General features: G+C 44.7%; 1 protein-coding gene across 2 annotated transcripts in view; it reads left to right on the forward strand.

Annotated features, from left to right (window-relative positions):
- Positions 1 to 15,072, forward strand: part of TMC5 (transmembrane channel like 5) — an 89,289-nt gene that overhangs the window by 6,311 nt on the left and 67,906 nt on the right. For both annotated transcript variants that reach the window (XM_055365366.2, XM_031003064.3), the window contains exon 2: positions 13,886 to 14,113. The gene's annotated coding sequence lies outside the window, so the exon portion shown is untranslated. The remainder of the gene's footprint in view (positions 1 to 13,885; positions 14,114 to 15,072) is intronic.

A 15,072-nucleotide genomic window follows, 5' to 3' on the forward strand; every position in this document is an offset into this window, starting at 1 on the left:
ATCCCTGGGAATGTGAGTCTTAGGTGGCTAGAAATAATCTTAGTCCAAACTTTCTCAAATGTTAACTGATGTAGCCCTTATCAACACTAGGAGGAGGGAGTGTATATAGTTCCCACTTTGTAGGTTAATGGGGAGGAAATTGAGGCTCAGAGGAGTTGAGACATTACAGTCTTAGAGTGCCAGAGTCAGCATTTGAATTTGAGTCAACTGTCTTGAAATGTGGGCTGGTTTTATACTGCCTGTCCTTTGTTTCCAGAAGGGACATGCCATTGGTGATCATAACTACAGAGTTAAACCTGTATGGTCCGCATGTTGCCGAAGGGGATGTATCTATAGAAAAATGTGACCAGGCGGCCAGATGCAGTGGCTCATGCCTGTAATCCCAGCATTTTGGCAGGCCGAGGCATGTGGATTACCTGAGGTTAGGAGTTCAAGACCAGCCTGGCCAACATGGTGAAATCCCATCTCTACTAAAAATACAAAAATTAGCCGGGTGTAGTGGCAGACACCTGTAATCCCAGCTACTCGGGAGGCTGAGGCAGGAGAATCAGTTGAACCTGGGAGGCGGAGGTTGCAGTGAGCCCAGATGGCGCCATTGCGCTCCAGCCTGGGCGACAGAGCAAGACTCAGTCTTAAAAAAAAAAAAAAGAAAAGAAAAACGTGGCCAGGCCAGGTGCAGTGGCTTACGCCTGTAATCCCAGCAGTTTTGGAGACCCAGATGGGTGGATCACTTGAGCTCAGGAATTCAAGACCAGCCTGGGCAACACGACAAAACCCCAGCTCTTCAAAAAATACAAAAATTAGTCAGGCATGATGGCTTGCACCTGTGTTCCCAGCTACTTGGGAGGCTGAGGCAGGAGGATCCCTTGAGTCCAGGAGGTGGAGGTTGCAGTGAGCTGAGATTGCGGCACTGCACTCCAGCCCAGGTGACAGAGGGCAATGCTGTCTCAAAAAAAAAAAAAAAAAAAAAAAAAAAAAAAAAAAAAAAAGGAGCCAGTGCCCGGGGGTGTCTAGTGGAGCATCACGTTCCATTCTTTGTTGGATTAATGAATTCAGATAGTCTCTTCCCACACCACTTCACTCTCTAGGGTTAAAAAAAAAAACACAAAATGAATCTATTTACTTCCTTATGGTGTCCAAGAAATAAAATAACCTCTAGAAAGGACTTTGATATTTTTATTGAGCTGATAACAAAAGAATATTAATGAGAGGGAGGAGTTAGGGCTTAGGAAGAAGGAAATGCACAACTTGGGACCTGAGTTAGGCCTTCATCGTTGCAGACTCAGTAGACAGAGGTCATAGGTGCAGCTGTGATGGTAGAGGTGGAAGACTGATTTGCATTTTCACCAGGTGAGACCTGGTTATTCATTGGTTGGTGAGGAAAGAGATGATAGCCAGGGCGGCGTAAAACGGCAATGAGCTCAGTAAACGACCCCCTCCCCGTGATCTTCGTGGCTTCCCGCCCAGACGTGTGACCAAGATAGCAAGGAGCAGTCTTTAAGGCGACACGGCCGAGAGGCAGAAAAAGATAGGCCTTACCGGTTAGTTAAGAAAAAAAGAGGACCTGTTGCCTGTCCCTCTAGCTTTGAACTACAAAGTGGAGGGGAAGTTCATCTGGATTTTCCTGTAGAACTGAGGGCAGGTAAGTGAAGGTGCTTTGAAGGAGGGGTGGGAGGTCATGGGAATAATGCGGAATGCTTGGGAATGTGTCAGGGAAGGAGGACGGAAACTGAGGCTGTCATATTGCTTATTGCCAGACGAGGGTACAGAATTGAGGCACAACAGATGTTTGTTAGAGGAAAGAATGACCATGGGGAAATGGGAGGCAAGAGAGTGTTGATTATGAGAACAAGCCCTAGGGTTATCTGCTTGAGTTGGAATCTGGGCTTCCCCAGGTCTAACTGTGGGATTCTGGGTCAGTTATTGTATGTTTCTGGCCTTGGTTTCCTTGTTTGTAGAATGGGTAGTATGCCAAAAGCTCCCACTTCCACAGGTGGATAGCAGAGCTAATAAGAAACTACGGTGCACGACAAACACGCAATAAATGTGACCTCTATGTCTGGGGGTGTCTCCTGGAGCATCATGTTCTAGAAGAATGCTTTGTTGGATGAGTGAATTCAGGTGGTCTCTCCCAATGGTATTTCATTTTCTGGGGTTTAAAAAAAAATCTATTTACTTCTTTATGGTGTTCAAGAAACAATAACTTCTCATTTTTCTCATCCTTCTCATTTTTCTCATCCTTCTCTTCTTCCTCTGATAAGTGATTTTTGTGTTTTTTTTTTTGGTTTTTTTTTTTTTTGAGACAGTATCTCACTCTGTTGCCCAGGCTGGAGTGCAGTGGTGAAATCATAGCTCACTGCAGCTTTGATCTCCTGGGCTCAAGCAATCCTCCTGCTTCAGCCTTCTGAGTAGCTGAGACTACAGGCACATGCCACCATGCCCGCCTACCTTTTATCATTTTTAGTAGAGACAAGGCCTCACTATATTGCCTAGGATGGTCTCAAACTCCTAAGCTCAAGCGATCCTTCTGCCTCAGCCTCCCAAAGTGCTGGCATTACAGGCATGAGCCACCATGCACTGCCAACAATGATGTTGTTGATGATGATGATCCAAGCCCAGCATATGCAATCAGAGAGGTATGGGTTTGAATCCCATTCTGCCTCTGTTTAGCTGTGTGACCTTGAGTGAGTTACTTAACCTCTCTGGGTCTCAATGTAATCATAAAATGGGGATAATAACACCTCCCCATAAAGTTGTTTGAGCATTCAGTTGCTAATACATGTGAAGGGCATAGCCCTGTGCCTGGCATGCATGTCAGCACTCAATAAATAGTGCTGTCTTCATGCTTATTACTGCTGTTATTATTATTAACTTATTATTATTGTTATTGTTTAACTAGATTCTTTCTACACTAGAGAGGGGAAGAGAAGCTCAGTGGAAATGAATGTGTTGGCTTTTTTTTTTTTTTGAGACAGAGTCTTGCTCTGTCGCCCAGGCTGGAGTGCAGTGGCGCGATCTCGGCTCACTGCAAGCTCCGCCTCCCAGGTTCACGCCACTCTCCTGCCTCAGCCTCCCGAGTAGCTGGGACTACGGGCGCCTGCCACCATGCCCGGCTAATTTTTTGTATTTTTAGTAGAGACGGGGTTTCACCGTGTTAGCCAGGATGGTCTGAATCTCCTGACCTCGTGATCCATCCGCCTCGGCCTCCCAAAGTGCTGGGATTACAGGCGTGAGCCACTGCGCCGGGCCACTAATGTTAAAAGTAGGGTTTATTGTCATATTTTGCCAGAAAAGGTCCTGTCCCCAGAAGACAGGGTCAAGTTCAAGCTATAGAACATCTTCATAAACACTTAATGAATAACGCAATGAATCATATTTGCCAAGATTTTTCAGGATGACGTGGCAGGAGGTGACGCTATTATTGCTCAGGTTATTTCTAGTCACCCAACGTTCATCATTCCCAGAGATAAATCACAGCAGCTAGAATGCTAATATCAGATATGGTCATTTCTGCGAAGGCATTCATAGGGAAAGGAATATTTATAGGGAGTGTAGTGGTGTGATCATAGCTCATTGCAGCCTTGAACTTCTGGGCTTGAGTGATCCTCCTGCCTTAGCCTCCTAAGTAGCTGGGACTACAGGCGTGCACCACCATGAATGATTAAAAATCAACTAATTTTAGGCCAGGCGTGGTGGGTCACGTCTGTAATCCCAGCACTTTGGGAGGCCGAGGAGGGCAGATCACGAGATTAGGAGATCAAGACCATCCTGGCCAACATGGTGAAACCCTGTCTCTACTAAAATACAAAAAAAAATTAGCCAGGCATGGTGGCACGTGCCTGTAGTCTCAGCTACTGGAGAGGCTGAAGCAAGGGAATCACTGGAACCCGCGTGGCGGAGGTTGCAGTGAGCTGAGATCATGCCACTGCACTCCAGCCTGGCAACAGAGCAAGACTCCGTCTCAAAAATAAAAAATAAAAAAAAATAAAAAATCAACTAATTTTAAAATTTTCTGTAGAGACAGAGTTTCACTCTGTCCCCCAGGCTGGAGTGCAGTGGCATGATCATAGTGCACTGCAGCCTCAACTCCCTTGTTTCAAGTCATCATCCAGGCTCAGCCTCCTGGGTAGCTAGGACTAACAGCTGCATGCCACTGTGCTCAGCTAATTTTTACAATTTTTTGTAGAGCCGGGGTCTTGCTATGTCACCTAGGCTGGTCTCCAACTCCTGGTTTCAAGCAATCCTCCTGCCTCAGCCTCCCAAAGCCCCAGGATTACAGGATTGAGCCATCTTGCCTGGCTGAACATGGGTATAATTTAAAAGAGAAAAAAGACAGTCCTGTGTTTAGAATTCACCAGAAGAATTGGAAGCCCATAGTTACAGTTCCCAGCCTTTGATGTGTTAGCACCCTCATCCAATGCAAAATAGTGGCTTTCCAAAGGAGAAATGCAATTTTATCCTGTGTCAGAGACTTGAGTTATAAATTATACGATCAGAGGAAAGAAATTAAAATGAGAGGAGGTGAGTGGAGATCTCCAAGAAAATGGTTTAGGTCACCCCAAGAATTGTCATTCCTGAGGTGAGATAACAGGACCTGGCAGTATGAGACTCATGGACACCTGGATCGCAAGGTTCTGTCTGTCAGTCAGTGTGGCACTGAGGAAGATCAGAGCTGGAGCCAAAAGCACAAAGCAGTAATTCTGATCCTGTCTGTTTTGAACTTGTTGATTTTTTTTCATCATGGGTTTTTTGCACTTATTTTTAAAAGTATCACGTTAAAATATTATTTATTTTGATGATATGGTGTGTCCCCACCCAAATCTCATCTTGAATTATAGCTCCCATAATCCCCATATGTCATGAGAGGGACGCTGTGGGAGGTAATTGAGTCAGAGGGGTGGGTTTTTCCCATGCTGTTCTCATGGGAACACAAGATCTGATGGTTTTATAAGGGGCAGTTCCCCTGCACACGTGCTCTTGCCTGCCGCCATGTAAGATGTGCCTTTGCTCCTCCTTTGCCTTCTGCCATGATTGTGAGACCTCCCCAGCCACGTGGAACTGTGAGTCCATTAAACCTCTTTTTCTTTATAAATTACCTAGTCTCGGGTATGAAAATGGATGATACACTTGATTACTGGGATTTTTGGCCCCCTTTAAATTTGCATCTCAGCTCAGCACTTATGTTACTCCCTCACCCTAGTCCTGGCTCTGCTGCAAACAGCATTGAATCTAGAAACTTCCCAAGCTTGATGTCATACTTACCCAGCATGGGAGAAAAGGTAGCAGAATTCAAGAGGTGAATGTGGAACAAATCAGAGTTGAAAAAAGAAAATTTGAGCCAGGTGTGGTTGGCATACACCTATAGTCACAGCTACTCAGGAGGCTGAGGCAGGAGGATGGCTTGGTCCTAGGAGGTTGCATCACTGCACTCTGGCCTGGATAACAGAGTGAGACTCCATCTCTTAAAAAAGAGAGAGAGAGGGCCGGACGCGGTGGCTCACGCCTGTAATCCCAGCACTTTGGAAGGCCGAGGCGGGCAGATCACGAGGTCAGGAGATCAAGACCATCCTGGCCAACATGGTGAAACCCCGTCTCTATTAAAAATACAAAAAAATTAGCTGGGCATGGTGGCACATGCCTGTAGTCCCAACTGCTCAGGAGGCTGAGGCAGGAGAATTGCTTGAACCTGGGAGGTGGAGGTTGCAGTGAGCCAAGATCACACCACTATACTCCAGCCCGGGCAACAGAGTTAGACTCCATTTCAAAAAAAAAAAAAAGAGAGAGAGAGAAGAGAGAATTTGCTATGACTCAAAGATATTTAAAGGCAGGAAAAGAGAGAGAGAAAGAATTTGCTTTTCTGCTTCCCTGAATGGGGTGAAAAGAGGGACATTTAGGATACTGTATTTCAAAGGAAACTCCAATGCCCTGCTTCCAAACCACTTTCCAGGTGTCTCCGTTTACTTAGGGACCTGGATTGCTTGAGAACCTCCATAATCATATGTTTGCATTTTTAAGTACTTACTTATCTTTTTTATTTGGAAATCACATTTTTTATTTTCAAAACATTGTAAGCAGCTGGGTATGGTGGCTCACGTCTGTTGTAGCCCAAGCACTTCGGGAGGCCAAGGTGGGAGGATCTCTTGAGCCCAGGCATTAGAAATCAGCCTGGGTACAACAATGTCTCTACAAAAAAAATTAAAAAATAGGCCGGGCCTAGTGGCTCACCCCTGTCATCCCAGCACTTTGGGGGGCCAAGGTGGGTGGATCATGAGGTCAGGCCTGGCCAACATGGTGAAACCCCATCTCTAATAAAACTACAAAAAAATTAGCTGGGCGTAGTGGTGGGCACCTATAATCCCAGCTGCTTGGGAGGCTGAGGCAGGAGAATTGCTTGAACCTGGGAGGCGGAGGTTGCAGTGAACTGAGATTGCGCCATTGCACTCCAGCCTGGGCCACAGAGCGAGACTCAGTCTGGACATTAATTAATTAAAAAATAAAAATTCAGCCAGTCGTGGTGGCATGTGCCTGTGTTGGCCAGCTACTCAGGAGGCTGAGGCGGGAGGATCGATGGAGCCCAGCAGTTAGAGGCTCCAGTGAACTGTGGTTGCACCACTGCACTTACCCCTTTTCCTTTCTCTTCCTTCTCCCATTCTTTTCTCTCCCAATTTTGTTTCATTATTTATATTTCGTTGTTTCCTTCATAGCGATAAATCAGGATATCTCAACTTTTGTATGACTGACACATTGGAGCAGATCATTCTTGGCTGTGGGGGCTGTCTTGTGCATTAGAGGATGTTTAACAGCATCCCTGGCCTCCACCCACTAGACACCAGTAGCACACTCACTGCAGTTGTGACAACCAAAAGTTTGCCAGACTTTGCTCAGTGTCCCTTGAGGGCAAAATCACTCTCAGTTGAGAACCACTGCCAGTGATGATGTGCTTACAGTTCCTTAAACTTGGACGGCGTCGCTGACTCTCCACTTCATAAGAGAAGGAATTTAGCACCTCAACATTTTCCTCTAATAAAGTTCTACCCCCTGCATTTCCCACTTCTAAAAATTATTTTTTACATATTGTGGTTTATAAGCTTGTGTTTTGTGTCTTATAAACTACAATTATATGTTTCTTGCATTGTAGGTTGAACACTAGAAAAAAAGTTTTTTTCCCACTGTACTTTCAACAAAGAACACTTCTGTGATCAGATATTGGCGGAGGTTGAGGGGTCCACACTGACCAAGTCTCCAACACCAGCTGGGTGCCCCACAATTTTATTATTATTATTATTATTATTATTATTATTTTGAGACAGAATCTTTCTCTGTTACCCAGGCTGGAGTGCAGTGGTGCCATCTTGGCTCACTGCAATCTCCACCTCCCAGGTTGAAGCGATTCTCCTGCCTCAGCCTCCTGAGTAGCTGGAACTACAGCCATGTGCCACCACGCCTGGTTAATTGTTTTTTATTTTTAGTAGAGACAGGGTTTTGCCATGTTGGCCAGGCTTGTCTCAAACTCCTGACCTCAGGTGTTCTGCCCACCTCAGCCTCCCAAAGTGCTGGGATTACAAGTGTTAGCCACCACACCTGCCACCACAGTTTTATTGAATTCTAACATAATGTGACTGGAGTTAGTGTCAGAACCCACAGGTTAAGGGCTCAGCCCCACAAGACTGCCTCCCAACCTTAGATATCAATTTCAAGTCCTGGCCTTGGGAACTTCTGACCAGCTGGCTGTAAAGTAGAAGTTTTTGTGACTCTTCCACAGGTTCAATTATTTTCTAGAATGGCTCACACAACTCAGGGAAACCTTTATTTAGGTTTACCTGTGTATTATAAAGAATATGATATGCTGGGAGTGGTGGCTCATGCCTGTAATCCCAGCCCTTTGGGAGGCCAAGGCGGGTGGATCACCTGAGGTCAGGAGTTCGAGATCAGCCTGGGCAACATGGCGGAAACCCGTCTACAAAAAATACAAAAATTAGACGGGCACGGTGGCGGACCCATGTAATCCCAGCTACTAGGGAGGCTGAGGCAGGAGAACCACTTCAACCTGGGAGGCAGAGGTTGCAGTGAGCCGAGATGGCGCCATTGCCCTTCAGCCTGGGTGACAAGAGTGAAACTCTGTCTTAAAAAAAAGAATATGATAACGGATACAGGTGAACAGCCAGGTAAAGAGGTACACAGGGTAAGTTCCAGAAGAGTCCCAAGTTCAGGAGCTTCTGTCTCAGTGAGTTGGGGTGTGTCACTCTCTAAGAATGTGGATGTGTTCGACCTGGAAGATCTCCAACCTCTTCATTGAGGGTTTTTATGGAGGTTCCATTGATTATTAAATCAATCTCCAGTCCTTCTTTCGTTCCTGGAGGATGAGGGGCAAGGCCGAAAGTTGCAAGCTTCTAACCCTGGCTTGGTCTTTCTGGTGAGCAGCCTCCATCCAGGAACCCCTGTTGAAAGCTGCCTCATTGGAACAAAAGACATTCCCGTCACCCAGGAATTTCCAAGGGATTAGGAGCTCTGTTTTAGGAACCGGAACCAAAGACCAAATACGAGAACAAAAGACACTCCCATCACCTAGGAAATTCCAACGTTTTAGGAGCCTGTGCCGGAAACCTGGAATAAAGACCAAAGATATATTTCTTATCACAAATCACAATATCACAAGTAGATTATAAAAGATGAAAACTACCTGGCTTCAAAGCTTTGGTTATGTGTGCATTAGAGAAGTTGACTTCCTAGAAAGGGACATCTAATTCTATGTCACTTTATGTCACTTAATCTGAGCCATTGGTCCAGGTGAGTTGAGTTTGCTTTTTTTTTTTTTTTCCTGTGCACCCTTGACTGCTCACAGAGAGGCCAGAGTTTAGTTTATTCATATCTGGTTCTGACTTTCTTTACAGCTTTTAGAGGATTGCTTGTTTTGGAATTTCTATTTGTCTTTGTTTTTTTGTTGTTGACAGAGAAAATATACACAGCTTTACTGTGTCTCTGAGATCACCCCAGTTCTTACTCATTCTCTTTGCTGGGTGGTGTAATTTGGACCGACTGCTTTCTAGAGCTGGGGCACAGCTGTTATCCTGGGATTTCTTTCCATTGTCTCTTGAATATCATTTCTCCCTTTCTCTCAAATACCTTCTTCATCTTGCTTTAGCTTTTCCTCAAGCAATTTATTTGTTTATTTATTGAGACAGAGTCTCACTCTGTCATCCAGGCTGGAGTGCAGTGGCGTGATCTCAGCTCACTGCAACCTCTGCCTTCCAGGTTCAAGTGATTCTCCCACCTCAGCCTCCCAAGTAGCTGGGATTACAGGCATGCACCACCACGCTCAGCTCATTTTTGTATTTTTAGTGATGACAGGGTTTCACCATGTTGGCCAGGCTGATCTCGAACTCCTGACCTCAGGCGATCTGCCCGCCTTGGCCTCCCAAATTGCTGGGATTACAGGCGTGAGCCACCGCACCCAGCCAATAGCACCTATTTCTAAGGCTATGGTAAGATTTAAATGGGTTAATGCCTGTCCAGTTCTTATAACAGTGCCTGGCACTGATATATAAGTTGTTTTGTTATCATTGATTTCTATTTTGTGTTTTGCTGTCTGCAAATCCAAGCAATAATACTTGGGTTGTGTTATATAATACTTGTTTAACTAAGCATTATAGGACTATTATAAGAATCCGAATTAGTCTTATAAAGAGCTACGCTTCTGACCTCCAAGGTGGATCCAGAAGGAGGTTCTTTTTCCTCTAAAAGAGGGAGACTTGATGCAGACCCATACATGCAGGGTGCATAAAAGTCACCCCAGCTTCATTGCCTCCTGCCACCTTTCCCAGACCCGGTGGTAGAGAATAGGGAGGATCCCTAGCCAAAGGGAGCATTAAACTTTATCATTTTTCACTGTTCCTGGCAGGATTCTGAGCACACTGACAGTGGGGAAGGGAAGAGGACATGTTTCTGTAGCCTACGGGTCTCCAGTAAGCAGCATCCTTTCTTGTTGGATAGCAGAGGAGCCCACTCCTAGTAGATCTCAGTGGGTGCAAGAGCCAGGATGTGCACCTTGACTTGTCTCCATCTGTCCCAGAGACGGGCGTCCTCCTTCTTCTGGGTTGGGATCCAGCCATCCAGCCAAGCAAGAAGGGGGAAACTGCTGAAGCACAAGTAACCCACAAACCCACTTTTTGTTCTGTTTTGCTTTAAAAAGCAATTTAATCATCTTAAAACATTTTTTATTGCTTCTCTTTTCTTTTTTAAATGCTCAACTTCTCTGTGATGGTAACACATCAACTTTTTTCTTCCCTCCTCTCTCCCTGCTCCTCGCTGGCTGATCTGCAGTGATTCTTAAACTTTGGCGCATAAAGGAATCACTTGGGAAACCCGATAAAAAGCTAAATTCCCAGGTCCCACTTGAGGTTTAGTGAATGAAAACTTCTGGGAATGGGACCTGGGCTGGGGTGGTCTTCCTGGGACTGATGGGGTTTTAGCACAGAACTTCTAGTGCCAAAACTGGGGAAGTCCTGGGCACACTGGGACAAGCTGGTCACCTGAGGATCCATGTGCCCCCCTCTCCAGCAGGCTCCCAAGTGACTTTCATGGGCACCCAAGCTTGATGTTGTCAGATGCACCCTCATCAATAATGTTTTAAATGTTGGAGTTCCGGCTGGGCACAATGGCTCACACCTGTAATCCCAGCACTTTGGGAGGCCAAGGCCAGTGGATCACTTGAGGCCAAGAGTTCAAAACCAGCCTGGGCAACATGGTGAATTAAATTAAAGTTAATTAAAATTAAATTTAATAGTTGGGCACAGTGGCTCACACCTATAATCCCAGCTACTCAAGAGGCTGAGACGCAGGAATCACTTGAGTCCAGGAGTTCGAGGCTGCAGTGAGCTATCATCGTGCCATTGCACACCAGCCTGAGTGACAAAACGAGACCCTGTCTCTGAAAGAAGAAAAACAAACAATTTAGTTTCTCAATCTAGTTCCTGAGCTAGCCATATTTGAAGTGTTCCATAGCTACATGTGGCTAGTGGCTGCCATATTGGACATGCATGTAGAGAACCATTCCATCAGCATAGAAAGTTCTGTTGGACAGCCTTGCCCTAGATCAAGTTTTGTCAACTTTGGCACTCTTGGCATTTGGGGCCAAATAATTTTCTATTGTGGGGAGGCCAGTCTTGTACATTTTAGGATGTTTAGCAGCTACCTACTAGATGCCAATGTCACACCCCCTGCTACAGTTGTGACAAACCAAAATGTCTCCACACATTGCCAAATGTGCTCTCAGAGGCAAAATCGCCCCCACTTGAGAACCACTGCTCTAGATCCATAGTTTCTGCCACTCTCTTTCTTAAATAGAATGAAAGCCAGCCGGACACTGCGTACTTCAAGCAGAACATCAGACCCTAAATGCAAACATTGTACTGCGATTCAATTGCATCCACCAGCTTTACATCTAAGGCCTGTGAGCTTCACCCACCTTGGGGACTGTCTTAGGAGAAAGAAAGTCTTGCTACAAAGTAGCATTAATCAAGTGGGCTTAGAGTTATTGTTAGGGTAAAACTGCTGGGAGGGGTTTAGTCCATGAACTTCCTTCCAAGAAAGGATCATGGTAAAAGAGGAGGAATCTTAGCTAGCGGAAAGAGATTTGATAGGCTTCAAACATCCATGTAAAATAAAATAATCTTCTCATTCTAGCTTTTTTAAAAACAAATTTTACTTGTGAAGATTAATTGGTGACTTGTGAAGATGAATTGGTGACATTTGCCAACTCTTTCTTCCCAAATTTCCCAATTCTTTTTTTTTTTTTTTTTTTGAGACAGCATCTTGCTCTGTTGCCCAGGCTGGAGTACAGTGGCATGATCATAGCTCATTGCAGCCTCGAACTCCCAGCCTCAAACGATTGCGCTGGCTTAGACTCTGAAAGTACTGCGATTACAAGCTTGAGCCACCTCGCTCAGCCCCAATTCTCATTTTAAAAATACATTAGAACTCATGTTAATTCAGTGTTATAAGAGGCATTTGTTACTTCAGTAGTAAACACTATACCTTAGACCATTTCCTTGAAGGATTTTTTGCCATGTTTAGGTGATGACTTTCAAGCGATTAAAATTCATTTTTCATTTTCTAGCTTCTGACTCTTTCTCACTCATTTAACAAGCTAAAAATCTTACATTCGCTTTACTTTACCTTTCCTTGAGAATTGAATAAATATCTTGAAAACTTAGTAAATTCCTTACAGAAGGGAAAACAAACAAACAAAAAGGACAAGAGGATGACTATTTTGCTGTATTTATATTTTCCTTTTTTTTTTTTTTTTGTTTTGTTTTCTTGAGACAGAGTCTCTCTCTGTTGCCCAGGCTGGAGTGCAGTGGCATGATCTCGGCTTACTGCAACCTCCGCCTTCCAGGTTCAAGCAATTCCTGTGCCTCAGCCTCCCAAGTAGTTGGGATTACAGGTGCGAGCCACCACGCCTGGCTCATTTTCTTATTTTTAGTAGAGATGGGTTTTTGCCATGTTAGCCAGGCTGGTCTTCAATTCCTGGCCTCAAGTGATCCGCCCATCTCAGCCTCCCAAAGTGCTGGGTTTACAGGCATGAGCCACCATGCCCGACCAGTATTTTTATTTTCCTATTCATAGGTTTGATCTTGCTGTCTTGAAACCATAGACCTTATTTTCTAAGCATAGACCTCATTTTCTTAGGCTCTAAGGAGTCTAAGTGTATGGCTGTGAATGTGCCTGACACTCTGAAAAGCCAACACGGATCTCAACACTAATAAATGTTTATTTACAGGAAGGCTTTGTTAACTGAGTGATGGAAGCTATTGCCCTCACTTGCTATTTAGAGACTATTGACATTACCTTTATTTCCTGGTCCTAAACATTACACACTGCAGATAAAGGAGTTCCTGGCATTTATTTGTCATGGCATCGAGGCTGACAGCCAAAGTAATCATTACACTAATACGCAAACCCAGAAAGAGCAATCAAGAGCAGGCAAGCAAACGAAATCAATGTCTCTGCTGAAATGTGCCTGTGTGTGAGTGTCCCATGACCTGGTGCTCTGGCAACCACTCGTCCATGTGTGGGGGCCATCATCCTTGTGTTGGAGTTGTCTGTCCAAGATCAGGTGCCTGCAAAAAGAATGGGAGCTTCCAGAACTGCCAATGTGAAACTTTGGTTGAAATGAGATGCCTGGGAATGAGCGATTTCTTCTTTTTAAATTCTTTTTCATTGCCTTTCAAGAATTTTTAGAATTAGCCAGTCTTGAACTCCTGACCTCAGGTGATCCACCTGCCTCGGCCTCCCAAAGCACTGGGATTATGGCGGGAACCACTGTGCCTGGCCCAAAGTTCCCCTTTTTATAAGGACACCAGTCATGTTGCATTAGGTCCCACCCCAGTGAACTTATTTTAACTTGATTACCTCCACCGAGATCCTACTTAGAAATCAGGTCACATTCTGAAGTACTGCGGACTGGGACTTGAACATACCTTTTTGAGGGGGTGCAACTCAACTCATAACAGTGGTCACGGTATGAACAGCATGCCCTGGAAAGTCACACACCACATTTATGATAGTGGTACCTTCCAGACAGGGAAGAGGACACTGTGGAAAATTGGATTAGGAAGAGGTATTAGAGAGCTTCACCAGAAATGTTTTATTTCCTTAAGAAAACAAATGCAAGTCTGGAATTCATATGAAAAAGATTAGTATGAGTTAATATTTGACCTTTTCTTCTCTATGCTTCACTGTAGTCTAATGTTTCATGTTTTTAAGAGAAGAGAAAACAGGAAGCCATTTGAGGCAGTGTTTTCTGCTTCCAAATGCACAGAATTGGGTTGTACAGTATGAGCCCATCTTTTATGGAAGTTTAAGTCCTCTGTCTTCTGATTTTCAGGACATGAGGCTCTGCCTGCAGTCAGCAACTTGGAATATTCAGACTTCAGATCAGCATCACAGATTATAACCCTCCGTAAATCACCTGCATCCCAGCTCCCATCAAAAGCCAGCCTGAAAGACCCACGGACACGTGACTCCAGTGTTCTCAACAACATCTTAAGATCAAGTTGGTTTGCACAACGTTTGCATCTAATTGGGACAAAGCAAGAACAATAAGGGCAAAAAAGTAAGTTTTCATACAGCTGAATTTATTCAGTTAAATAAACTACCCTTCTTTTTGAGATGGGGTCTCCCTCTCTTTTAAGTCCATAAAATGTTTTATGAGATAATGGTGATAGTCAATTGTGATAGCTGCCGTTGCCTTTAATATCCTTAGATGGCAAAACAGAATTTTAGTGGGACTAATTTCTTTCCTTCTCTCCACTCTCTGCAATAAAAACTTTTTTTTTTTTTTGAGATGGAGTCTCGCTCTGTTGCCAGGCTGGAGTGCAGTGGCGCAGTCTCAGCTCACTGCAACCTCCGACTCCCTGGTTCAAGCAATTCTCCTGCCTCAGCCTCCCGAGTAGCTGAGATTACAGGCACGCGCCACAACAAAAACAATTTTTTAAAAATTAGTTGGTCTGTTTTAAGTCAAATAAATGATGGTTCATTGGAACTAGTTAAAAACTTCTGTAGAATCATTTTCATAATTTTAACTGTGGGTCTTAAGTATGTAGGGATCTTATATTATTTACAGGATCATTACTAGCATATAGAACATTGATTTCATTTATGTTAAGAGGTTAATCATGGGTTTTCATGACAAAGTTCACCCCATTAGAAGATAAAACGTGGGGGCCGGGCGCGGTGGCTCACACCTGTAATCCCAGCACTTTGGGAGGCCAAGGTGGGTGGATCGCCTGAGGTCAGGACTTCGAGAGCAGCCTGGCCAACATACTGAAACCCCGTCTCTACTAAAAATACAAAAAATTAGCTGGGCGTGGTGGCGGGTGCCTGTAATCCCAGCTCCTTGGGAGGCTGAGGCAGGAGACTCACTTGAACCCAGGAGGCGGAGGTTGCTGTGAGCCGAGATCGCGCCATTGCACTCCAGCCTGGGCAACAGGAGGGACCTTCCATCTCAGAAAAAAAAAAAAAAAAGAAGAAGAAGACAAAATGTACGGCTGAAATTGGACTTTGTGGCCTTGT

The sequence above is a fragment of the Gorilla gorilla genome, chromosome 18 (genome assembly GCF_029281585.2).
Source record: "Gorilla gorilla gorilla isolate KB3781 chromosome 18, NHGRI_mGorGor1-v2.1_pri, whole genome shotgun sequence".
Classification (NCBI taxonomy): domain Eukaryota; kingdom Metazoa; phylum Chordata; class Mammalia; order Primates; family Hominidae; genus Gorilla; species Gorilla gorilla.